Genomic DNA, 25,742 nt, shown 5'->3' with positions numbered 1-25,742 from the left:
CTTAGAAAAGCATACAAAATTTTTCATTTGTAGCGAAGCAATCAGGAATATGTATCTAAGCATTTCTTCTGACATGTGCTGAAACCAACTAAGCTAAATTAGGTGTGGCGGCACTGTACCCTCAGTGACCTACATTCTTCATGGGTGGTTTTAATATAGCTTTGCTGTAACGTTGTTCAATACTGAGCTCTAATTAACTTCTTCTGATGCCACAGGACATGGAATAAGGAAGGAACAGTATTATGACCATTTTAAACACCACCAACAAAAACTCTTAATTGATGTGATGACAGTCATTTACAGGCTCAGGCAGTCATTTGCAGACAGTCATTACCTGTAACTTCACTATGGGACAAAAGATACTACTTATGGAGTGGGTTATAAGAAGTATATGCTTAACACATAAACAAGATTGAAAATGTCATGATCCACAGGCTATTTACTGACATATGTGAATATTGTATGCTATAGCTAATTAGACTAGTTAAGCATCTGTTTACTTGATTTCAAATTTGAGAATATCTACTAAAATATTTGACATTTCAATAGAGGTGACGACAACGGCAAAAGTTAGTACTTAAGAGATTTGAATTTGTTTAACAGAACAGAAACATATACACATTTTTAAAAATATATTACTGGATGCAAATATATCACCAGGGTCTTTGTCACTTCGTATTGGGCACTGATCTATTTTTATGCCATTTCTATGCTATGATAAGAGAGAATTCAGACGCTTAGGTGTATATGACTGGCAGTCAGAAGAGCTCTGTTCTGTGTTCTCCACCACAGTCCCTTCAAAGGTCATCTGACACTTTTGTGCCCAAACCTTTCCAGCTGCAGTGTGATTTTGGGGCCTTACAGCATGAGGTATGTCAGGCCTGTGATGGAATCTGTTGCAGGTGTGAAGGTTAAGGATGAAAGCGATGAAAGACTCAGCACTGAAGGCATGCTGTCTAGCAGACTTCAGGCAGCTCTGTGTATCATGCATCCAAAGGACAATGTAACCACAAACGTGCAGTCTTTGCATCAGTTATGGAGACTTTTGGTGTGTGCCTGAGTTCAAGATCAAGGCAAATGACTAGCAGCTTACCATCCTCAGTGGTAGTTAGTAGAGAGGGAAGAGCTGCTAGCTCTTGGTGACTTTCAGGAGCATCTGTGCTGAGTGGGATCAGACCACCTGTAGCTCAGCACTGGTGAGGAGGGCATGGCTAGGGCTTAGACCCAGGGAGAGCTGGGCATCTCTGAATGGGCTCCAGACCCCACTCATCTCTCCATTAGCAAGGCACAGAAAGCGCTGAGTATTCACACTTACAGGGATAATAAACCCATTATTTGATGCATTATTCAAGGTGATGTCTTCATGGGATCACTGACAGAAACTCCTCAACTGCTTATATGAAAGAAGGAGAACGTGATGGTTCACAACCCAAATACAATAATCCAATGGTTACACCACTGGGAAAGCATGATACCTTTACAGGTGTACCCTAACCACTAGACAATAACGAAAAAAAAAAAAACCAACAACAACAAAAAAAGCAGCTAGCCACCACCTCTCATGTTAAAATTTTGTCAGCTGAAGAAAAAGAGAAAAAATAAAAAGAAATTTCTTTAGGACACAGAGAAAAGCTGCAATTTTGTTACCTCCTAAATTATTGGTTTGTAATCACAATTTAGGCAGTAGTTTTTACTCCAGGCAGTAATTCAGAGTAAAATACCAATCACACTTGGTCTTCTCCCCCCCAAAAAAAGAAAAAAAAAATTGAATTTGAAGGATAAAGGAATTGGGTGTTTAATGTCTGAGACAGTCCTTGAAAGCATAAAAGCAGAATTTCTCTGCTGTTGAGAAATTGCATGAACAGTAACAGTATGAAGTGATAGTCAAAGTATTTACACTGGAACTGAGTATTGGGAACAGTGGTAATTCCTTATATAATATAATTAATGTCTCCTTTCTTCATCGGAACACGGTAATATTGAGGCTGACAGGACAAACATCTACTGAAATAACATGTCTAATTTCACCATTGTAGATAGCTACAGATAAGACACTGAGTGTGATACTGATTTTATAAAGAGCAGCTTGCAATGAAAACAACTCCTTGGAGGCTAGAAAACACATATAATGATTCCCGTTTCAAACATCTTTCTGCTTTCATCTACTCACTTGGTTTGCCTTTAGGAAAAATGAGCTTTTCTAGATTCCAACTCATTTCATGCTTGAAAGCAGAAGCGCTCAAAACAACTGGCATTGTAATCTTCTTATATTTTGTTCAATAACACCAACTAACTCACATGTATAAGTTACTTTCATAACAACAATACCTAAGAACTAACAAAAAGGCAAGATCTCTTTAAAATATTTATGCAACACATTTTCAGGTGTGACAAATGAGTAGGAAGAAATTCAGCTAAGAACTTTCTAGTTCCTAGGCTGTGTGTCCTGACCATGTCCCAGATGTGTGTGGAGTGAGACCCCCCTCCAGGTATGTAGCAGCTTTTGTGTTCCCTTTTCTGTCCCCTGTCCACATCCATTGATCATCTCACACTCTGTGTTCCATTATTCACTGAAATTAAGCCAGGTAATGTATGCTAGAAGAGAGGCACATCATGTAAGACAGACACAACCCTCAACTGATACGTGCCCTACTTAGAGGTCAGAATTAACAATCAGCCCATACAGATTGTAAATTGACATGCTATAGTGTACATTTTAGATTTCAGCTGTACTATGAGCAGGCATATCTGTTCACAATAAAGCTCAGGCCCATTTAAATATTTTTTAAGATCTTTAAAAAATTTTTAGAAATATTAAAACTCACCAAGAAAATCAACGTTTAGGTTCTGCCTTGATTTAAGTTGAGGCTTTGTATATGCTTAATTTTATCAGTGTAATCCTAAAGGGAAAAAAGAACAGTGAGACTTTTATCGCATCACTCCTAAGACCAGGCAGAGCAGAACTGTGTTTTGGACATCTAACTGCTAAAATCAAAATCTTGTAATCCAGCCTTAGTGACAAGCTGAAAAAGGGTCTGTAAAATCCCTGCTGACACCACCAGTTGCGTCACTGCTCTCATGTATTCAAGCATCATATCAATGTTTTCTGTGCTGAATGCAGCCATAGCCCAATCTCACCCATTTCTCAGGCTCTGAAGTACAATAACACAATGGCACCTGCTTGGTGTTGTATGACTCCCAGACAAGCTAAATCAACATAAATTGTTCTGCCCAGTCTCTTACTGGATATTCCAGTTGTTGCTGACTTCCCAGTTACTGTATATACATACACTGAATAGTAAATGCTGATATATCTTCATCTATAGACCAAGAACACTGTTTATGACACTTTCACAAAGATCTCTAAATCATGACTTTTGGCTATGCATGGGTTTTACTACTACTTCTCAGTGTTATGCCCTTCATTTCTGAAGATCTGAAGTTATTTTGGTGACCTTAATGTTATCAGGAAATGTGGAACATTCATCACAAGATTATTGGACATTTTTACAAGAACAAAGATTGCTCATAATTATTATGCTTCTGCATAACAGCCTGAAAATATAATATTTTACCCTGTGCTGGAATGTTTACAATGACACAAGCTTGCATATCACTCTCTAAATGAAAGTACAAATTAGAAAAGGACAATAAATGCATAAACTGTAAATATTGCTCACTGTGGAGACACTCATAACTGAGGTTTGAATACAATGAAAACAACATTGTCTTGTTTCTCATGATGTACTAAAGGAACAGCAACAGCTAATGGTTAATTTATATGGAGATTTCAATAACAAACTCCCTATCATATTTCAGATTCAGGTATTGTGTGGTCTTGATTAATAGCAAAATCTAAAAGCTTTTCTTTCACGACTGATTTATGTAGCTTTAGCTCCTCTATTTTCCATCTGATTTTAAATTTTCTAGTTCACTGGCTGAGCCAAAATGGCACATTACTCACTCTTTATTATACCAACTAGAGAACATTACTTGTCTATCCATCTAAATATGCAGCTTGTTTGTTTTCTTTTTTCTCCTAAGAAAAAACTTCTAGACCTGCTATTAAGACAATTATTTGAATATTTCTTTCTCTAAATGATTTGCCTTAGATTCCCTCAAAAATTTACAACAGTGACACTTAATTCTAGAGAGCTATATTTCTGATATAATAAAAAATATTACAGATAATTGCAAAACTTCAATCAATTCTTTGTCCTTTATTTTCAGAAATGAGAGATTTGGAAAAAAAAAAAAGATGTGTGAGCATAAACTGAGGAGAGGAGATACATATGAATATAATCCAGATATAAATTATTTAGTCTTTAGATAGGGTCATTTTCCTGATTCACCCAAGCCTGGTTTTCCATCCCTTTTTGTGGAAAAAACTGATAGCTTTAAAATACTTTTATTTTTTAAGTCACTAGAGATAGAACACCACAAACCTAACCAGTAAAGCCTGACCACGAATAAATCTAAGCTAACAAATAGAAGGTTTCTGATTATCAAAGAAGAGAGGTTCAGGGTGGAAAGAAGTAGCTGTTTTTCCATTAAGTTTGATAAGCTTATCTCAGTGCTATATAAGACAAATATATACAGGATCAAGGGATGAGATATCCAGTACAGGATCTTGGGCTGAAGTCTGGTACCAGGAAAGAAGACCATGTTCAACAATGGTGTTAAGTGTATTGTCTTTCACAACTAGTCCTACACTGATTGTCTATATGGAGACACTGTTCCAAATAAGTAAACATGCACGATGGAAATTCATATAATTTCTATAACTCAGTGTGGGAAAGACATTAGGCCTCAGCCAGGTGAGAATAATCATGACAAAGATTGATGAATGAAAAGTTCCTTCTGGCCCTATGGTTCTTTGCTCAATGTACTTGATGCTCAGGGGCATCACCAGTCATCTATTATAAATGCAAGATTTCTCAGTTGAATGCAGACTAAAGTATTTCAAATTGGGTAATGAATAAGAGATTACAAAGAGTCCAACTGATTGCTTTTTCTGTCAGGTAAGCTGAAGTTCTTTACAACAAACACTTTTTTTTCTCCCTCAGCACCTCCTTTTTAGCATGCACAAGTGTTTTCTGTGGGTGCCAAGTGCTGGTTTCTTTCTATGAGTTTGGTTTTGCATGCTGTATGCAATCTAGTGACTAGATCTCTTCTATCACATTCAGAAGACCGAAGTACTAATTAAAAAAATATGACATGGCTTATAGAAAATAAATTATAACATTCAGAATGCAATTGCTCACAGTCACTCTTTCTCTACTCACCCATAAAGGAATTTTGTCCGGGGTCACAAAGGAGAAAATATTGCCCAGCAATTATTTTGCCTAAATGCCTACCTGCATTAGCATACTTATACCTCTATTTTATTCTCTGCTTGCAGCTAGCAAATAAATGGAGAGTATTAACTGTTTGAATCAGTAGGTTCTCATACATCTTTCTCTGTCAAAGACCTTCACTGGTATTTCAATTAATTGATCTGGGCAGATTTTCTGTGGCTGCTAAACACTGTCATTTCCTTAAAGCTAACACGTCTTGTTCAGTAAAGATACTGTTGTCAGCCAGGCTTGAGCAGTAACAATGCAATCTAAGCATACCTTTTCCATCAGAGACACCAATTTCTTCCCTGATGCTAATCTTGATAGCTTGTTTCCTTTTGCCATTACAGATCTCAGTGACAGCCTATCACAGCATAAGCTCTTCCCTTCATTTACTTCTAACGTATCTCCTTTCACTTGTATCCCAGTCCCGTCAAGCTGCAAGAAGGACAATTTTTATTTTTTAATAAAAAATAAGAGATGGTCAGGGAGTAGCTGTATTTATCTCCTACATATTGGAATTCCTTCTTTCCTTTATTCTTCTTTCTCTCCCCTGGTCATACAAGGGGCATCTTTTTGCATACTTTCTCTGAGCAAAGAAATAAGACTCACATCTGTGACAAGTGGAGTACCAGGCTGGACATTCATGACATTCACATGTTTTATGATTTTTTTTTTTCCAATAAAAGCAATATAAAAATTCCTGACTAAGAGTAGTCTTCACTAGTAAAATAAGATTAGTAACAAAAAACACTTCAGGTATCTTGGTCTGTCTCAGAAGCTTGCTGGAGAATAAGTCATACTTTAAAAGCTAAAAATTAAAGCTGCAAATGAGAGTGCATTCAGAGCATAGAAAGGGACACAGGATTGTGTGACACTTGGCTTTCCATGGGACCTTGGGCAATGAAATCTTCACCCATGTTGCACTGTCTCAGCCAGCAGCTATGGCCACGCACCTGCTCTGTGCAGGGATGCAGCAAATATGAGCTTGTAGTGATGGGGTTGTTTGGGGTGTCTCTGGTGGCAAGTGCCATATATCCATAGGTAATAGAAAGAAGAAAGATCTATTTCAATGAAATTTAGGTGCTGGGATTTACTGCCAAATGAAATAGAAGTACTGCCTTGACCTTTTCCTATTTCAGAGTGATGAGCTTCATTAACAACCTCTGACATCTTACCTAAAAATCAGCCCTTTCTTTTTAACATATTGTACAAGAGTACTGAAATGCAATTACAGCACCTACTTCCTTAACAAATGGGTTTCCTCATGAATATCAAATGATTTTCCAAGTTCAGAAAACCACTGGCCTGTAATCACCTTTAGCTGAATGCAGCATTTGGGCATCTCAAAGACTGAGCACTCTTTCTTTGAATGATTTTTTTTCCTATTTGTATCAGTATTCTGACAAAAGGACACAGGAACCTTCCCCCAACCCCCCCCCCCCTTTTTTTTTCTATATATTTTTCCTGTGCCTTAAAGTGCTGGTGCTGCAGTTGCTGTTGTAGATTGAATGTGGTGTCAGCAGTTTCTGGCAGGGTATTCCTTAACTTAGCCTTTACTTTCCAAAGATATGTTGAGTGATTTCTATGAAGACAGTGTTTTTGGAGGGCTGGATTCAATCCTGATGTACCCGAGACTTTCTCTGGCACCTACAGTCATTCTTTCCCTAAGTTTGCTTCCAATTCTCTTCTAAGTAAGCAGCACATAGTTTAAAGGAATGTTACAAATGGCCCTGATCCTTCAGTAGTTATTTGTGATTTTATGTCATATATTAGACTATTGTGCCTTAGGTTTCTTTGGATACAAGCTCTCAGTCTGACTAATCTGGCACTGGCTCTGTATCTGCCATCTTCAGAGAACTGAAGCCAGCTGCCCATGTCCACCTGAAGCCAGCTTCACTCCTCAGAAATGTCTCAAAGTTGCCTCAGTCCTTTGCAAGCTTTCCTAAGAGTTTAAAGGCAAGCAAAAACCACACAACTGGGATTTTTTCTTTCCCTATCTCTTTAAACTATGCATCTAAAATCAAATCTCTTCTGGTGCACCTTCTTCAGTATATCTGTTGTTCAGCTAAAATGTAGTTTTTGTGATTGCTGGTTTCATTCACTTATTTGTTACCTTTATAGCAGGTGGAAAGAGATGCAAGTAAGGGTCATGGCTTGCCAAGGCTTACTATATGTTAAAGTACTCAGTATTAAAATTTAATATGGCAGAATTAACAGAAAGTATATAGACAGCTACTTGAAATCACCATTGGTACAAAATATTACATCCTTTCAAGAATACTTCCACAAGACAAATTTTGAGAGCTTTCTAAAACTGTTTTTATTAAATGCCTTATTTTTTGTGGAAGTTATTCAGATTCTGGTAATGCAGCCCTTAACAGCTTATAGTGCAATATGCTAAGAGTACAGCAGCAATATTTATCTGAAGACTTGACAGTATTTATACCTTATTTCTGTTAATGCATTTAGCACATAAGTAAAATGTTCCACTAAGAGTTCCTAGAGTCATAAGGAGTTTGTTTGTTTGTTTGTTTTGAAGTTATGTTTCATTAGCTATAGCAATAACCAAAGAATTTCCTGGAAATTGGTTACCAAATATTAATTCCTGTCATCTATAATATAGATTAATTATTTTAAATTTAGCCAATTTATCCTCAGAATCCAACATACAGGTCTTTACAACTGAGGTACCTGGGAAAAGGTACAAGGAAAGACTCGTGTTTTTGGCTTTATTAAAATACATGAAATGATGATTGTGATATAGGTCTTATAATTGATTCAGAGTGCCTTCCAAAATATCATCTTGTTCATAGTAGGAGTAATATTGTAATGATATTCATAGTTGTGGAATACATCCCTCTGAACAGAGATTATATTGAATATTTACTGGAGAGTAGCAATACATATTCCATTCCAAGAAGATGCCATAAATTTTGTCAGGAAAATAGTACTTTTGACAATTTATAGTAAGGCTGAACTTATTGTGCTTACACATCTTTATAATATTCATGTTTTTATATATACTGCTAATAACAATGATTTGAGATATACTATTAAAATTTTATCATTTAGCTAAAGAATTTTATGATTGATATGTTAAGAAAAGAATTGGAAATGATGCTTTTATGATATGACTTCCTGTGATTATTATAACTGTGCATCCATTCAACAGAGCATGCTACGATTTGCTCAGAAATCATTTTTGCATATGTTAGCTTTGACATCTCCAAAATGCTGGATTTTAGGCCAGTAAATATCTAAGTAAACAAAGAAACAAAACCACAAATTAATGTAAATGAAAGATAAAATTGTAGTGAGAGCTAGAATCCTGGCTAAACAATGGGTTCTTCTTGGACCTCAAGAACAAGAATGAAGTTTACAGAAAGTAGAAACTAGGCCAGCTGCAAGGGGAATATGAAGAAGTAATAGTATGGAGGGACAAAATCAGGGAGTTCTGGGCAAAAGATAAAGCTAGCAAAGCACATAAAAAGTGTAACATAGGCAATAAGAGGGGTAATAAAAGCATTTCCTCCTCTTGCTTATAAGAAATATGTGGTGCATTATATGCTGTAGGAAAATGTGCTACAGCTAAAAAGAAAGGGAAATTTATTGGTAAATGGCATCAAGAAGGTCAACAGATATTGCAACACAAGTTTCAAGAAATGAGTAACATTTGCAATTGGGTGGCTAATGCGTGATCTATTAATGACTATAAAGTATTACTTTAGCTTGGAATAAAAAAAGCAGAAGGGTTTGTGAACACACACACACAAAAAAAATATTTTGAAATTGTTTGCTACAATGACCCTTATTGTATGCTGTTTTAAATGGTTTTCTAAGTAATATGTTTTGAATGTAACCCTAAAGATCTCAGAACACGGTGATGACTTGATGATTTGTCCGCTTTGGGTGACTGAAAAGGAACAAAATAACACTTCTCCAGAACACAGAGAAAAGCATGACCTGAAAAAACTACTTGTACATTAACAACTTAGATTTCATTTTCCAGAAAAATAATGGGAACGAGTGAATAGCTAGAAGAAACAAAGATGATCAAGAGCCAACATGGATTCATTGAGAACAAATCCTATCAGAGAAATCTGACTTCTTGCTATAATAGAGGAATAGGATTCATGAGTAGAGAAACAGCAGCAGATGTAAATTATGTAAATTTTAATTTGATACTGTTTCACAGGAGACTTTCATAAGTAAGCTAGGGGCTTGTGGTCTAGATGACACTATTAGAGGTTGGCTATGAAACCTTTAACTTAGCCTGCTGTCAAAGAGAAGAATGTATTGACTATTGACGTTTCTACAAGTGTCTACTGACTCTTGTAGCGCTTGCCGTAACTAAACAAAATGAAACTGGAATGGGATGGGTTACAGAAGCAGAACTGAAATTGGTCTAAATAAGCTAGAATAATGGCCTGAAAAAATTAAGATGCAATTCAGTAAAGGCAAATTTAAAGTTTTCTACTTCAGCATGAAAAATTGGTAGCATAAATACAAGCTATGAAAAGCAGTGTTACAGGAAAGGTCTTTGGAGAAAAATGGATCACAACATGAGCATGAATCAAACATGAAAAAAAATGGATAAACAGTATGTATAATTAGTAATATAGGTATAATGTATAATTAATAATATAAATAGTGATTTTATATACATACATATAAAGTATAGCTTTACCTGAAGCTTAGTGCCCAATTTTGGATGACATAACTCATGAAAGATGTTGATCAGAAATGCTGTGTTTACATCCTGGTTTTCTATTTTATTCATAGTATAGCATTTCAGTGGTAAAGTGAGGTGGAAAGTTGAATGTACTCCTACTGTATTAAAAACCCTCCTTGTTATTGAGATCAATGTCTGTAAAGACCATGTGGTTACTTCAAATGTTATAAAAGTCATAATCTGTAAATTCTATGAAAACACAAACAAAACAAAACAAAAAAAAACCCACTAAATTTCTGTGACTTAGCTTATTCCAGAAAAGTGACTTTCAATTGTTAAAGAACAAGTCACCGTTCCTGAGTCCCAGCTAATGACTTGCTGTTAATGATATGCAGGTTATTCTATATTGCTTGCTTCCACAAGGAAGCACAGAGAGTCCTTCAGAAAGAGCAACTAAAGTCATCCAAAATAACTAATTTACATCATTTTCGAGGCTATCATTTTAGCCTTCATAGGAAGCATAATGGAGGGTTCTGGTCTGGGAATCAGATCAGTTAGAGTAACGCCTTCCTCCCTCTCTGATGACACAAAGATCGTACTTTTTTTCCCATTACCAATTGTTGAGGAAAATTCACTGCTGACAGAGCAGTCATTTACTTCCAGATTTGGCATTCCATCCCTGCAACCTAACGGACTGCTAATATATTAATAAAGCATTAAATTATTTCCTCAGTCTCAACAGAATGCCAGTTTTTCTCCATTTCCTTTTCTGAGTATCCAAGCTCTATCTTCACGGCTCAACACACAGCAATATCTATCCTTTCTTCAGCTTTCTCAAACCTCATTACTGACCCAGATGTTTCTACTCTGAATATATTCCAAACAGTCATATATAACACACATATTTTCATCTCTCTGTCAACAACATTATGGCCGTGCACCTGACCTTTGTTTGCTGGGTTCCACCTACTGCTAGAATTATGCTGACTGTTGTGCATGATTTTTGAACAGAAGTTTCAAGTGCTGGTTTATATAATTTTTATGCACTTTCCAACAGCACAAGATACTGTTGGGACAGTTTTTTGTTTATGACAAGAAAAATAGTATGTGCATTTTTTATGAGTAGAAGAAGTAATTTCTATAAGATCTCTACTTAGGATGACACATTATTCTTTTCTCAGAAATATTTAGACAGCTGTTGTTCAAAAAATGTTTGTGAGCCCTGAAAATTTCATTCACTTTGGGAAGAATAATGGTTACCTATTAGCTGCTTGTTTGAAACATTCAGCATCCACCTACGTGCACTACCCAAGATCAGTAAAACAAAACAAAACAAAACAAAAAAAAAGATGACGAAAAAGGGTTACATTCTTAAAAAATGCATATTATCCAAAATGCGACTTGTAGGTAACTTGAAAACATTTAGTGCTTGAAAGAGAGATGTAAAGTACAGGTGTACTTAAAGGTAGCACAGATCTAAAATGTAATAGCAATTTGAGTTTAACAGTTGCCTAGCATAACCTGAAGCTAAATTAGGCAGCAGAAAAGCTTACAGGACTGGTGCCCAGGTCACCATTTCTTTACTATAAGCTGTCTGGAAGCTGTTGTCGTAAAGGTTGTCAGAAAGAGGGGTCTAAGCTAAAGAATCCAGATTTGCATCTCTCACAGAATTCATGGGTGGTTATGTCAAGTAGTAGTTAGTCAAGGAAATTCAAATAATTGAATCCTTTAAATCTTTTTTTCAACTCTTTGTAAAATCCAGACATACTGTTTAACAGCATAGGGATGCTAAACATAAGTGTTTATTTAGATCTTTGGCTTACTGTGCTCACAGAAATCCAAGGGATCAAGCTAGTACTGAGAATATTTCTGTGAATTAAAAAAAATGCTATCATAAATAAAATATTTAGTACGCATTGATCATAAAATGAATTCAAAGATTTAGTCAAATCTTGCCATGCATTAATATATACAAACACTTAAAAACATGTTGCAAATAGTAAATTATCACAAATATCCATGGATTAATCAGTCCCATATAAAGATTTATTTTGTGTACAAAGAGAAAATATATTTACTTAAAAAAAAAAAAAAAACAAACATGTAAGTCCCAAACTCAGATTGCTTCCTTCATTTGGAAACTCCATAAATTAAAGTGACCAGAAAAATACAGTATTTGTAAAAAAAAATTCTAAATGTCTTTTTATCTGAATTGGCTAAAAACCCCTTCACTAACTTTCCTAAGTAACTATCCTGCTTAAGGTATTTTGTTGTTGTTGTTGTTTGTAGTTTTTTTTTTTTTTAATCATTTACCTACAGCTACTATTAGATAAACACCACCAAGTTCAGGACACAAAAATCAAATGATTGTAAATGTGTTTATGAATGTCAAAGGACCTGAGATGAGAATAAGAGTTCCTATATGTCAGTTTGGCCCATAATTCTCTTATACTTACAAAACATGTCATATGAAGATCATTAATGTCACAAATGAGTAAATCTTCAAAACTAACATCTCCCTTAAGAACCACTAGAGTAGTTATTCATTCAACCTTACAGGACCACAGTGTTTTAACAAATTCAAGGGTCTGTTTCTTTCTTTCCTTTTTTTTTTTTTCTTTTCTCTCCTTTTTTCCACAATCACCATGGCCAACACTTTGATTATTTTGTAACAGCTTTTTATTAAACTGTTAAAATGATCCAACTAATATTGTCTGTTGCCAGTAAGAAATAGAGTCAAATAAAACTAAACCAGGTGGAAGGAAGTTGGTTTGCTTTTCTAGCAAGATTACTTCACTTCTAGATTTCTGAACTTGTTCTGCTAAAGAAAGAAACCTATCTGGGACCCTCCTATCATGTATTCTTACACTTCTGTACTCTTGCCTGGCCATTAGTATTGAAATCAGCTCTTAAATATTATGTTTGAAATTCAGACTCAATTAAATTCCACTTCTAGTTGTTGTATTGCAGTGAGTTTTTATCCAATTTGAAGTGGCATGCTCTAAGTGTGCTCCCAAGTTATTTTCAGTTTTGTAAAGTGGGATTATAGTGCTATGTGCAGGCATCTGGGGAAGAGAACACTCTAATGAGCTGATGAGACTGACAAAAGGAAAAACAGACATAACAGTGATAGAATTTAGGAAAAATGCATGCTAAGCATTTACCCAGAGAGATTTTAAGCATTTCAAGGATTGTTTGGATTCTGCCTGTGAGATAATTTAATATAGAATTTTATTCCTACATTTTTCACATGTTGGGTATATTGATCCATTTGTGCTTAGAAGTCATTAGTTGTATTTTATAATTTAACATTTATGTGCCACTAGCTGCTAAAGAAAAAAAAAAATCTGTGCGCCAAACTCAGGGGATGCAACTTCAATTCCATTTAAGTGAATTTTACCTGTGGCATCATTGCAGAAGTAGTTCACTGAATGCTTAAGGAATCAGGGCATAAACAATCCAGCTCACCTGTTGGGATGAAATTCTGGAAAGCCAGAAGCCAACTTAAGAATTAGAAATCTGGAGCTGGAATCAGGAATAATACAATTACCTGACAAAGGAAGACAGTTTATGAGCTGAGGAAATGTAGGGTGACTCCCTTCAGCTTCTGCTCAAACAGGTACATTAAGAAGAACTTCACATGTGGCCTTAATAAAAAACTAATTCACCCAATTAATTGTACTGGTATGCAGCCCCACTAGCAGTTATGGCAAAACTTTAAAAACCTTTCATTCAGCTATTGATAAGATATATTTATTGTAAGCATTTTGGATGCATTTGAAAAAACAAAAACAAAAACAAAACAAAACAAACAAAAAAAACCCTCACCTTTATCCAATAGAAGGGATGCAGATTGTTTTTGGGTAATAAGCAATGAAGAAAAGAAAGGGATAAAAGCAAGGTCAAAACCACTAACCTGGAAAATATTGCCTCTTAAAGCAGCTTGTTAAGCACTCAAGAAAACAAGACAGAGGTCGAGTGAGATACCAGACCATTTCTTATATCTGTCATCAGGGCTGGCATGTGAAAATGCTGTACAGCATCTCACAAGCTGAACACTTCTGTTCCAGGATGCTAACAGGCCAAAGCTATAAAGAACTTGTGTCTTCCTGATGATATTGCTTATACGAGTAAAACTAATAATGTTTTTAAGTGTTTGAAAGTTTTAATATATTTTCTTAGCCATATTTTAGAAATATTTCAGATTAGATTGTTAGAAACTTCTAAACATTTTTAAATGTAGAATTAATCTATATTTTTCTCTATAGTCCTGAGATTTAGCTTCAGATCCATAGAGAAATCTTCCACTAACATCTTGCTGAAAAAGCTACTTACTGTCAATTTGTCATGCGACTAGTGCTGGTTACTATAGAGAAATCTGTTTCCTTTGTATTACCTTAAAGGTATTGATATATCCTTATAGATCTTCCAGAAAAGCATCTGAGGTGTGGAAGAACTCTCTGAAATCCATTGCTTTAAAGGTGCAAAACTTCCATCTTAAACATTTTAAATATTTTCATAAATTGTTGCTTCTAATAATAGAGCAGGAAAATATGTATTTAATATTTTAATTGACTCAGATTAAAGTTATTTAGTTTTTAAATGTTTATTCAAATTTAGAAAATGAAATTAACATTGCAGAATAAACTTTTTATTATGTTTTGTTTTCAGATGACTCTTTACAAATTATGTAGTGCAAATCATATTTTAGTTCTGTATTCCAACACTGTCAGATATTTAGAAAATCACTTTCTGAAACAAGAAAACAAATGTTCTTGTCAGGATGCCATTTACCTTGTTTATTCAAAATAATAAATTCATTTCACATTAATATGGTGAAATGAGCCAGATTCATCAGAAATGAGAAAGGTTTAACAGCCAGGGAAAAAACAGAAGCAGAGTCTAAAATCCAGTCTTCATCGCTGGTAATTTATTTCCCCTTCATTAACAGAGTCTGTGGGGCTACCACTCCAGTGAGACAACACTGAAAAGCATGGAAAGATCAACTGCATACTCAGAGTATATGCATCTGGACTGCATAGAAACTTACATGTCTCTTGTCAGATGTTGAACATACGGACACAGATTGACCCTTGATTTTTGTTTTCATTTAAAAACAATTTTAAGTGAAATGCCAAATTACTCTCTTTTGGTCATTACAGAACCATCTAAACCAAAACAGAACAAAAGCAAGCTGTTGGTCCTTCCAAACATTTAGCTCTGACTTTGAGCAGAAGAGAGAATAACTGTGGTAAGTAATAACCTGGCACCTGCTTCCCTTCTATGGAGATAGTTTCAGAGGTGGAAAAAAAAAAAAAAATTACTCCCTTGCAACAGTACATTAGAAAAGAGCTCCTGTTCTGTCTATTTTGGCTGAGAGATGGCATATTGAATGTGTCAGGCTTGGACTCTGCACCTTCCTGAAACCTCACAAAAAACTAATGCCTGCACAGTTCTGAGTCAGATTCCAAGAGTGACAAAAGGGCTAGCTAACCGCTTGCTGCTGCCTCACTGGCAGGCTGTCACTTCACTGTCAGGGTAGCCAACCTGACAGACATTGTCACACAGGAGGAGGAGTGATTACAGAGGAAAAAGCAACAAACAAAACTGGGCTTAAAGCAAGGTAATGCCTCTAAAATAAATTAGTGTCAAATTTAGGCATCTTGCCCTACTAATTGCATGAGATTTTGAGCGGAATTGCACCCACTCCATTCAGGCCTACATTCAAAACCTTTCTGATATGGTTTTGCTGTAGGACATCATAATATCATCTCAGAGGTTCATTTCTTTAAGTGCTGCAGTGACACCTGATCCTCCATTGCCTTAAGTAGTGACTTACACCCACCCATGTGAAGCAAACATAAGGAAAGCGTAGATGGCAACCCAACGAAAATGCTTTCTTTTTTTGCATCATACAGACAAGGTTAGGCAGGGGTTTGTTCCCACTGGTGGGAAAGTAGAAACATAGGAAGAGAGAAATAAGAGCACATAAAGTTTATTCCCTCCTTTCTGCCAAGCAAATGCACTGAGGAGCATTGAAAGCTCTGTATCAGTGTATGTGTTTGTGTATAATCAACAAATAATGCTTTTAATCTTTTTAGCTGATTTACTTTAGGTTATGGAAAAGGAAACCTGCAGTGTGTGATGCAGGTCTGTGGTACCATTTACCCTGTCTGGTTCATGACAAGGAGAGCTTGGGCACAGAGGCCCATCTGTCTCTGCTGCTCTTGAGATAAAGAGCTGCTGATTTTCTGCAGCTCTCACTTTGGCTGTATAATAACTGTATATGATAACTGGTGAGAATGGCAAACAGGCTAGAAAGGCAGGGTCCCACTGATCCTGTAAAAAAACAAACAAACAAACAAACAAAAAAAGCAATTTGCAGGCAAAGCCCTGTGCTTGTCATCTTTGGTGGCTTCCCACAGCTATGCAAGGCATCTCTACCAGCCAGGTAGGGAATGGAGGACCATGGAGAACAGAGTGTGTGCTGCTGGGGAGAAGGTTCTGTAAACATGCTGCTGAATTTACCTAATGTTGTAATATCTTGTCCCAAAATCTTGTCCCAGTTCTTTTATTTCATGGGAGTTCTCCTAAAGATCTCTAGTTGGAATATCAAACTGTTTTTCTCTTTTTAGTTGTTTTGAGTTAAGAGTGTGTATACCTCTTTCCTTACACAAATCTTGGGAAGGATACACATGCCAAGAAAGGTAAATGTCACTCTAGGTCCGTTCTGACAACTTGTTGCTAGCTGCATTCCTTATAAATGTAGATAAAGCTTTAAACCATATTTTGTAAGACATTGTTCTGACATTAGAAAAAATGACACTGACTAAACTTATCTCTACAACTTGACTTGTATCCAGAAACATTAACTGAACTAGAACTAAATAAAAAATGCATTTAATATGCAATACTATCTAATATTCTTACCATCTGCCTTTATTTATTTATTTATTTTTTTCAGCATTGAAACAAATGGAAATATATTACAGTCTGAGAACCTCAAACCTTACCTTCAGCACAAGGGGAGTTTTGGGTATGTAGGCACTATCTCTGTCCAACATTGCACCCTCCTTTTGAAGCCAGCAGTAAATGCTCAGACTCACTAGTGGGCCTTTCTTTGGAGAACGGTAAAACAAGAGACAGCTGCTAGAAGTTAAAAAAGCCAAGCTGAAATTAAAAACCTAACCCATAGGAGTGTTTAAACACTGGAATTGATAGGAAAGATGCTGACAGGCTCTTCTTATCAGTTGCCTCTTAAACAGAGTTAGTTGGGATCACCACAAGAGAATGATATTAGTTTGTATAGGAGGTAATATGGAAGGGAACAGGTAAGATCAGAACTGAACTTATGAGGCTTATTTTATCTGCTAGGACCAATGTAGTGCAGTTGAAGCACCCACTCCCCAGAAGTTATGTAGCTACATTAATCCAACTAAGTGACACGAGGACTAAAAATTCAAGAAATTCTAAACTAAATCTCCTAAAAATTCTCACCAACTTGAAATGCGTGATCAGCGCTAGACAGAAGAAAGCAATGTGCCCTCATCTTCTTCCCTCACTTTGCTGGCTACCTTCCCCAAAACAGAAGAGGAACTAAGGCCATTCTGTGTCTTCCTGATATCCCCCTGTGTCTGGATCCAGAGCCTTCCCAGGCTGCAGTCTGGCATGGAACAAGCTGCTGAAAAGACAGACCCCAGCCGCTGCTCCATCACCCTCCAGGGAAAGGTGGGGACTTGCCACCTGTGCCTTCTCAGACTGCAATATATTTCCACTTGTTTCAGTGCTAAACATCTCTTAAACATAAAGGGAGGGATGGTGTTAGACTTCCACTTGGAGCAGGTGTGCAATATTTTAGAATTACTAATGGAGACAAGTGAGATGCTCTTTTTGGATAGCATAGCCACTTTTCCTGGCATTTTAAAATTATTATTGTGACTCTGTATTAGGATAACTATTTTTTTTTTCAAATAATCATAAGAAATGTTGGTGGTAATCAATTACTTTAATGAATAAAGTTAATTATTACTGCATTGTTACCATCTGTTGAGGTAACATGCTTCTTAAAAGTATCATGTCTCAAATTACAAATCCCTGATAAGCTTTCTAATATTAAATGGTATTATATTATATATATATGCCATTGGCTTTTTAAAGGATATATATGAGTAACTGGGTCACTTATTTTACAATGAAAACAAAATCTCAAAACCATAAGATTTTTACCTTTATAGGCTTCACTCTCTTAATGTTGTCTTCTATCTTTTCTGTGGACAATAATAATAATAATAATAAAAGAAAAAAAAAAAAGAAAGGCTAAAAAGAGGCTAAATTAGAATCTAACTCAAACCTGATTAATCTCAGTGGGGAAACTCCCACTGGCTTTAGTCATTTTTGGATCCAGCTCTTAAATTAGGTAATTAATATTTTGAATCAAACTGATTCTAAGTACTTCATAATTTATATTTAGGAATTCTTCTGACTTCTAGAGCATTAGGGAAAACTGCCATGAGAAGAAGTGCCTACATGTCACATGAGACAGTGTGCTGTTTTGCTGCCAAAGCACAAATCTTGTTTTATTTTGCTGTTTGCAAACAGGTTGCCTCCAGGTAATTAAATGACACAGTGGTTGAAGGCAAAGTGGTCAGATGTTTCTTTCTCTTACAGAATAAAAACATTTTAACCAAGAGAGTTTCTGTCTTCCAGTGTTGTAGGAAGTATAGCAAGTTCATCCTGATACTCAGAAAAGTTTGTTCAGATTCTCAGTAACAAATGTAACAGAGAAAATAAATCATGACTCTATATCTGTGTCTGGGATGGGGGAGGTTTCATTTTCAGCATTTACTTTCCCCATGGTACCTGACTTTAGCTCTTCTAAATGAAAACCTAAGCGATGTGATCAGTAAGTTCAGTACCTATGAAGTCACTCCTGCAGTGTCACTGAGATGAAAATACGATCCAGAATTGTAACATCTACTGTCTATGCAAACTGAACCCTTCCCTTAGGGCTTTCTTAGGGCACAGTGCTTTAAGGTTTGCACCTCAGGTACTGCCAGACAGTGCCTTTTGTCAACAGCAGCCCTGGAAAAAGACTGTGGTAATGGAAATGATGAGCTTTACCACTAATACAGGAATTAGTGATTAGTCTGTTCAGAGCAATAAGAAAGCCTTGTGCTAGGTGCTTAATATAATTAATTGATCAAGTTCTGCCTAAAATAAATGTTGGTATAGATCTAGATAGCTCCCAGAGGGAGCCTGGTATATAAGTAAGTAAGTAAATAAATAAATAAATAAATAAATAAATAAATAAATGTAAAGTACACTACTCCTTGTTACTATGAAGCTGCCACTGGCTGCAGCTGTAGCTACAGAAGACAACAAGACACTAAGGGAGAGTGCAGTGCCTAGGATCATGGAGAATCATCCTCTGTGTCTGTGACACAGATAGTCTTTTAGTCCCCTTCTGCCTGTCACTAGCTCCTGCACTTGGCAGAAAAGACAGAAATCTATAAAAACTCAAAGTACAATACCCTTTCCCCTCTCTGTGGCTCCCTGTATGTGTTTTTTTAGTATAATTTCCCAAATACTATGTATATGTGGGAAGTAAATTCTTCTATAGTACACATACTTGAAAATTTGAATTGTTTATTCCAGATGAAAATTAATGAAAAACCTTATGGGATGTTCTTCTGCAGCCATTTTGATTAAGTGTTAATAATGACACAAGCACTACAGATGGAAGAAGAAGAGACACTGAATATTATGCTGCGTGATTAGAGTTAGCAGAATTAATTTCAAGTACTTGTGTCAAAAGATATTTAAACTAGTAGTACAAAAGATTATTTGTCCAAAAAAGGGAGGCTGAGAGAGGATGAATCCAGAGAATATGATAGCCTAGACAGTACCTGTTACAGGACACAAACTTGCGGTTCTCCAGTGGTTTTTTGAGACAGCTGTCTATTCTAGAGGATTTTCTCCTGCATTTTTACTAACAGAAAACATTTCCCATTTTGGTTCTTTTGATACTTGTTGTCCCTCTCCTACCTTTAGCCAAAGCGTAACTGAAGAAATTATCTTAACCCATTTATATTTCACACACAAAGTTTTCTGTGCAGATTCATGTCTTGAGAATAATTTTTCTTGCACTTGTTTTCTGTGAGTTTGCATATAAGTCATAAATAAGCATTTGTGACCACTTAATCCACTAATAAATCACATTGTCAGGGATTGCAACAATTATTAATGGTCTGGTGAGGAAACAGTAGCAAAGAGAGTGCTCAGTGCTTCTCTGAAGATATGTTGCTTCTGCTGATGTCTTTCCAGGAGCAAACATCTTCAGAAACAGTTATCTACCTTTCTCTGCGCTCCTTGGCTTTCCCAGGCCTGCTAAATCTCTTCTGGCACAAGTACCTTTTTATTCATTTAGAACTAAGTAAAACCCATCATGTATCAATTCTAAGTGTCATCTCTTGCATTCATAAGATTCAGAGTGGTTAGTTCTTTAGAACTAGGGTCTCTGAACTCTTGATATCGTTGGATATATTTACTGGAAATTTTTCTCTCTTGCCCAGTTATGATCAGGAAATTTGTTTCCCATTAAATCTGGAAAAAAGGGAATTAGGGATTCACTCATTTAGCTGCAGAGCTTACTGTGGTAATGCTGCAGCAATGATTCACTTTTTCTTCTAAGCTTTTAGCCACAGGCGAGAACAGTTTCAGGTATCTTTTTCCAAGTCTTCCATCAGCTTGGATAGTACTCTCTGACTGCTGAGAAATTGGCTGCTGCAATAATGTTGTTTTTCACAAACAGTAGAAATATCAGACAAGCTGAGGCTCATCAGCATAAAAGGCATAGCCTAAGATCTTTCTTCAACAAGACATCCAGCCTGCTGGCTGCTGCATATACTGCATCAGTTCTTGAGCCTTAAAAATAAGCAAGATAAGAAAATGACCAAAGTGAAGTTCTAGCAGCTTACTGATGAGAAAAGAGGGAAAAGTCAGAAGAAACATATTTGTCTTTTAAACTCCAGACACAGTAAGATGCATATCCGTTATACTGTTACATGTTTATACCCTTTTTGCAATGACTTCTTACTGATCTTTGAAGATATCAGACCAGGATCCCAGTACATTAGCAAACATATCTCTGTTATAGCCCATTTCAGACCATGAAACTATACTGATTGTATCTGAATCTATTTAGTTCTCTGGCCTCCCACATCCTGTCATCTGTTAATGGCTTTTGTTTCTTCGCTGATGTCTTTGTACTCACAGCCACATCCCAGTAAGTTTATTTCCAATCCATGGTAGAAGCTGAATTTCTCTAACAAGGGATGCAAGACTCTTAAATGTAATTAGCATTCAAATAGGCCAATTATTTTATACTTGTGTATGCAATAAGATTTTTCCAACACTCCAAATGAACTAGATGCTTCAGTTCTCAGCAATAAGGCAAAAAGATTAGTGGCAATTGTGCTGTGAATATAAAAATTAAACTGTCATTACTAAAACTGAATCAATTAAGTGTGCCACCATGACAACTGTAGTGTGCACATATTATGCAAATGCATAAACCATAACCTTTCATTGCTGCTTGGAATTGACTAAAATCAAAATATTCTGATCTGGTGAGACTAAAATAGTGAACAAATTCAGAACACTGTGAATTGCTAATTATCTGACACTTTCCTCTGTAATCTTTCATTCTTTAATTCTTTTCAAAATTTACATGCAATTTTTTAAACCTATATATTGCATATTTAATAAGGGGGGCGGAGGGGATGTGACTGAAAAGGTCCATTTATATAAATTACCATCCATTCCTTTCCTTTCAGAGACTTTTTTTTTTTTTTTTCCTGGAAAACACATGGTATGACAATGTTTGATATACAATATTATGATCTACAGCTAACTTTGGAAACCAATCCAAGAAACCTTTCTATTATTCAAAGTTTCTCAGCACCATCATATTTGTTTTTGTGTATGCCTACTGTCATTATAACCCATGCTGATTGCATGCAGATGATTTATTTTCGTTCTCGTTCTGGGTATTTTTTTTCACCCCATCCACCTTACATTTCTTACATTTCTGTCTTTTTAAAAGAAGCCTGCATATATTAAAGCACTTTACCATTCGTGATTTTATAAATTCTCTTTTTTTTTTTTTTCAGAATAATGTCTTTTGTTTAGAATCAACATTGAAGATGGGGACATCGAAGTCTTATAAATACAATTGTTTTGACAGAATCTGACTTCCTTATTCTTGCTGAGAATCTCATTAATATCATAATGTTATAATGAGTGAGCAAGGACATTACCACTATAGTGTGTATATACATATTTTTTTCAACTGGTCATACATTTTACAAACAAAAAATCAATTTTGCTCAATCTTTCATGCATAGTATTTAGAAATTTTATTTCTGTTGAAATAATTGCTAATGTTAAAGTTTCTTAGCAAGAAATCATCAAATCAGTTTGGAGAAACCCATGTCTACAATACTCCTGCAGTGCTTCTGCAAAGTCTCTCTTCAGGCAATCAGTGTATAGGATAGATTCAACATAAAGGCTAAGAATAGCTGAATGAGGACTTGAGGCTACCGTGTATTGGAAAGAGAAGTCATCCTCACAGTGCAACTAATCCGGGCTTCTGTACTGATAGATCCCCAAGAAAAGTTTTCTTTTTGCCCCCATGATATTAGAAGATGACTAGAAATATTAGCTGCATGAATCCCTTGATGGTTATCATAACAAGAGAACTTATGCTAACTGTTAATATCTTTGCAAACTATCATTCTCCAGAGTAATCTCAAAAGCAAGAAACCATTGTAAAGAACACTCTGAGGGGTATTTTTGTAGTTTGAGTGTGTGTGTGCATGTGTGTGTGTACATTTTTTTTTTCTCCTTGGGAAAATGCAACCCAGGGAAGTAAAAGCAAAATATAAAAGGCAATTTTCAGTTAAGAATACTGTGACACTTCTCTATACCTGTGTGTTTATTCACTAAAATAAATACATTAAAAAAAAACTAACAGAGAAACAAAACTGTGAAGCTTAGATTTAATAAAGACTGCTACTCTGAATATTTACCTTGTTTTATAGAGATACATACTCTTGTATGCATTAGGGAAAATATTACTCTATGAAGTGCCTCTTTATCAAAGAGATAGATGTATTTCCTTTATGCAAACCATTGTCGATTTAAAGCTTCAATGATTTCCTGTGCTATTAGTTATTCCATTTGCTTAGTAAAATACTATGTAATATTCATGGCCCATAAATCTTTTCTCAAATCTTCACCCTGAAATTTATCAGTATTTTCTTTTCAGATACACTGTAAGGGAAGATAAGCAGAAAAGACTGGAAGGAACTGTGCCTTTCTCTTATAATGTAGAAGGTGGAGTGCTGCAAAGCTGCTCTGCTCACTGGGCTGTGACTCAAGAAGGCACTTTTTATACCAGCAGTTTTTTAAAGATCACTGCCCTGACTGAGCTTTACTGTGCTCTGACCTTGATCCTGGCAGCATCAGCTCTCATGCTAAAAGAATGAGACTTTCCATGGTTTTAAAACACAGGTTTCTAAAATTTGAAGCACAGCTGGTCCCTTGTGTAAGCTAAAGGTCCAATTAATACCTAATAGTTCAATAAAAATGATCGTACCTGTGGTCATCCACAGAAGTAGTAATGTAGGCACCTTAAGTTTTATCTGGAAAACCTGTTACTGCTCATAGTTCTACAGAAAGCCATGTAAAGAACAGGTCTGGGGCCTGTTCTCCTGGATTTGTTACCACAAATTCCATCCGCACTACATTTAAATCCTGCATAATATTCATATTTATGTTTTATTCTGTTTAATTTCTACCTCTTTCATATTACAATAATTTAACTTTTGTTTCCTATCTCTTCTGTCTCTGCCAGAATTGATTTACCTTAAGTTTTAAAACTACTCTTTTGCATTAATTTTACAGCTATTGTTTCCCCCACAGAGCTGCACATTGGTATTTTAGGGCTGGTACTTATTCTTGTTCAATTTACTGCTATGCTACTTTAGGGAGTTTCTTGTTCCCTTTAGCAGTTGGTCAGTACTTAGAAGTCTGATGAAATTAGCACTTCCTGTTACTTTCCCAGTCACTGGGCTTCAAATATCCAGGTGTTATTCAACTTCTCTCTGGTCTCCCTTTCAGTTGTCATCAATTTATCCCTGTAACACGGTACTACCTCAGTTTCCTGACCCCTTCCACAACCTTCAGACGTATGTTAACAACCAAACTATAGAGGATGGGACAAATTTTACAAAACTTGGCAAATTAAAGAGGGGATCTTGGGTTTTCTCAGCTAGATTCTGGCATTGAACTCTGAAGTATGCTTTCCTGTGTGAATACAGACTGGTAGGATGTTCCATTGCACACTAATGTGAGCTGCAGATCTGCTAGATCTGCATGGGGTGAAACAGGGGAGAAAGCTATTGCTGCAGCTCTCCCTGCTGTCTACCTTGCTATGGGTGAAGCAGGTAGGCCACTGTCTCTTATGTAGAAACCAGCTGTGACAGCAGAAGATCATCAGCCACAGAGGGGGTCTTCTCTACAATGTCACTCCCCAAGTAGCCTTGTTGAAACTCTTCTTTCTCTTCTTTTTCTACAGTACACTATTGCTGAAGTACTTGTAAGGTAATCAGTTAAAGTACTCAGTCCTTCACAAAAGTACATAGTGGGATGCAAAAAATAGCTTTCATAATTGTCCAATATATGAATAATATTGTATTATATTTTTGTTCATTCATTCAGATATGCAGAATACACTAATAGTAGTTTAAAAAAAAAAAAAACACCCATTTTTTACCACTTACTGCATTCATTTTTCTCACTGTAATTAATTTTGCAGTTCCCAAGTCTTAACTCTCAGGAATACATGACTACATTTATATTTCTGGTTAGTACACATGATTTATAGTATTATGCACATATTTTTAAGGTTTAAAATACCTTGTTTATGTGTTTTACTACTGTTATGATGGTTTTGGCTTTACAAGATCTGAGTGTTCTTTGCAAAGACTCTCTGATCCACGTTCTTAACAGAATTTATCTCAAAAAAAAAAATCACATATGATTTGGTTACACAAATGAAACACTTTTTAATACCTGCTATACCTGTAGTTTCAGCACAAAAAGTTATTCTTGTTTTGCAGTTATAATGCTCTGTTTACATGAAATTCATAATTCTATGTAGGAGTGTTCTCTCAGGATAGAAATAAAACTGATTGTTTTGAAAAGCAAATGGAGTTTTCCACACCAATTCTTCCTGATAGAGGATTTGAAGAAGACTGCCACTTTCAGTGAGGGAGGTTTTCTTATTCTTGGAGATATCAGCACCATCAGCAAGTATGCTAATTTTCCCAATTCTTAATATTTTTCTTATCATCTTTAAAAAGTTCCCATTTAAAGGAAGTGTTAATCAGTCTCCACTACCATCTTATGGTCTCCCTGCTGGCATAAGCACTTTTTTTGTACAAATGTAAATCTGTAATAGCAACTATGGGAAAAGCTAAGACAGTCAAGCATATTCAACTTTTCTATATATAGAAGGATAGATATTAGATATCCACGTGCAGAGTTACTGTTATAATAACTCAGACCAGATACCAAAGACTTCAGCAAACTTAGGACTAAATCATAAAACAGCCCTTCTCTTTTCTTAGCAGACAAGATATTTTTTTTTTTTCCTGTATTCATACATT

General features: G+C 35.8%; 1 long non-coding RNA gene across 1 annotated transcript; it reads left to right on the top strand.

The window, feature by feature from the left end:
• Positions 1-308: 308 nt before the first annotated feature.
• On the top strand, positions 309-23,277 carry LOC308193063. Its single transcript, XR_013949353.1, has 3 exons — positions 309-2,489; positions 15,174-15,262; positions 22,182-23,277. It is a non-coding gene; the product is annotated as an uncharacterized lncRNA (long non-coding RNA).
• Positions 23,278-25,742: the final 2,465 nt, after the last annotated feature.

Source organism: Anser brachyrhynchus (genome assembly GCF_964034855.1).
Source record: "Anser brachyrhynchus genome assembly, chromosome: 3".
NCBI classification, from domain to species: domain Eukaryota; kingdom Metazoa; phylum Chordata; class Aves; order Anseriformes; family Anatidae; genus Anser; species Anser brachyrhynchus.
This window is presented reverse-complemented; position numbering and strand designations above follow the sequence as displayed.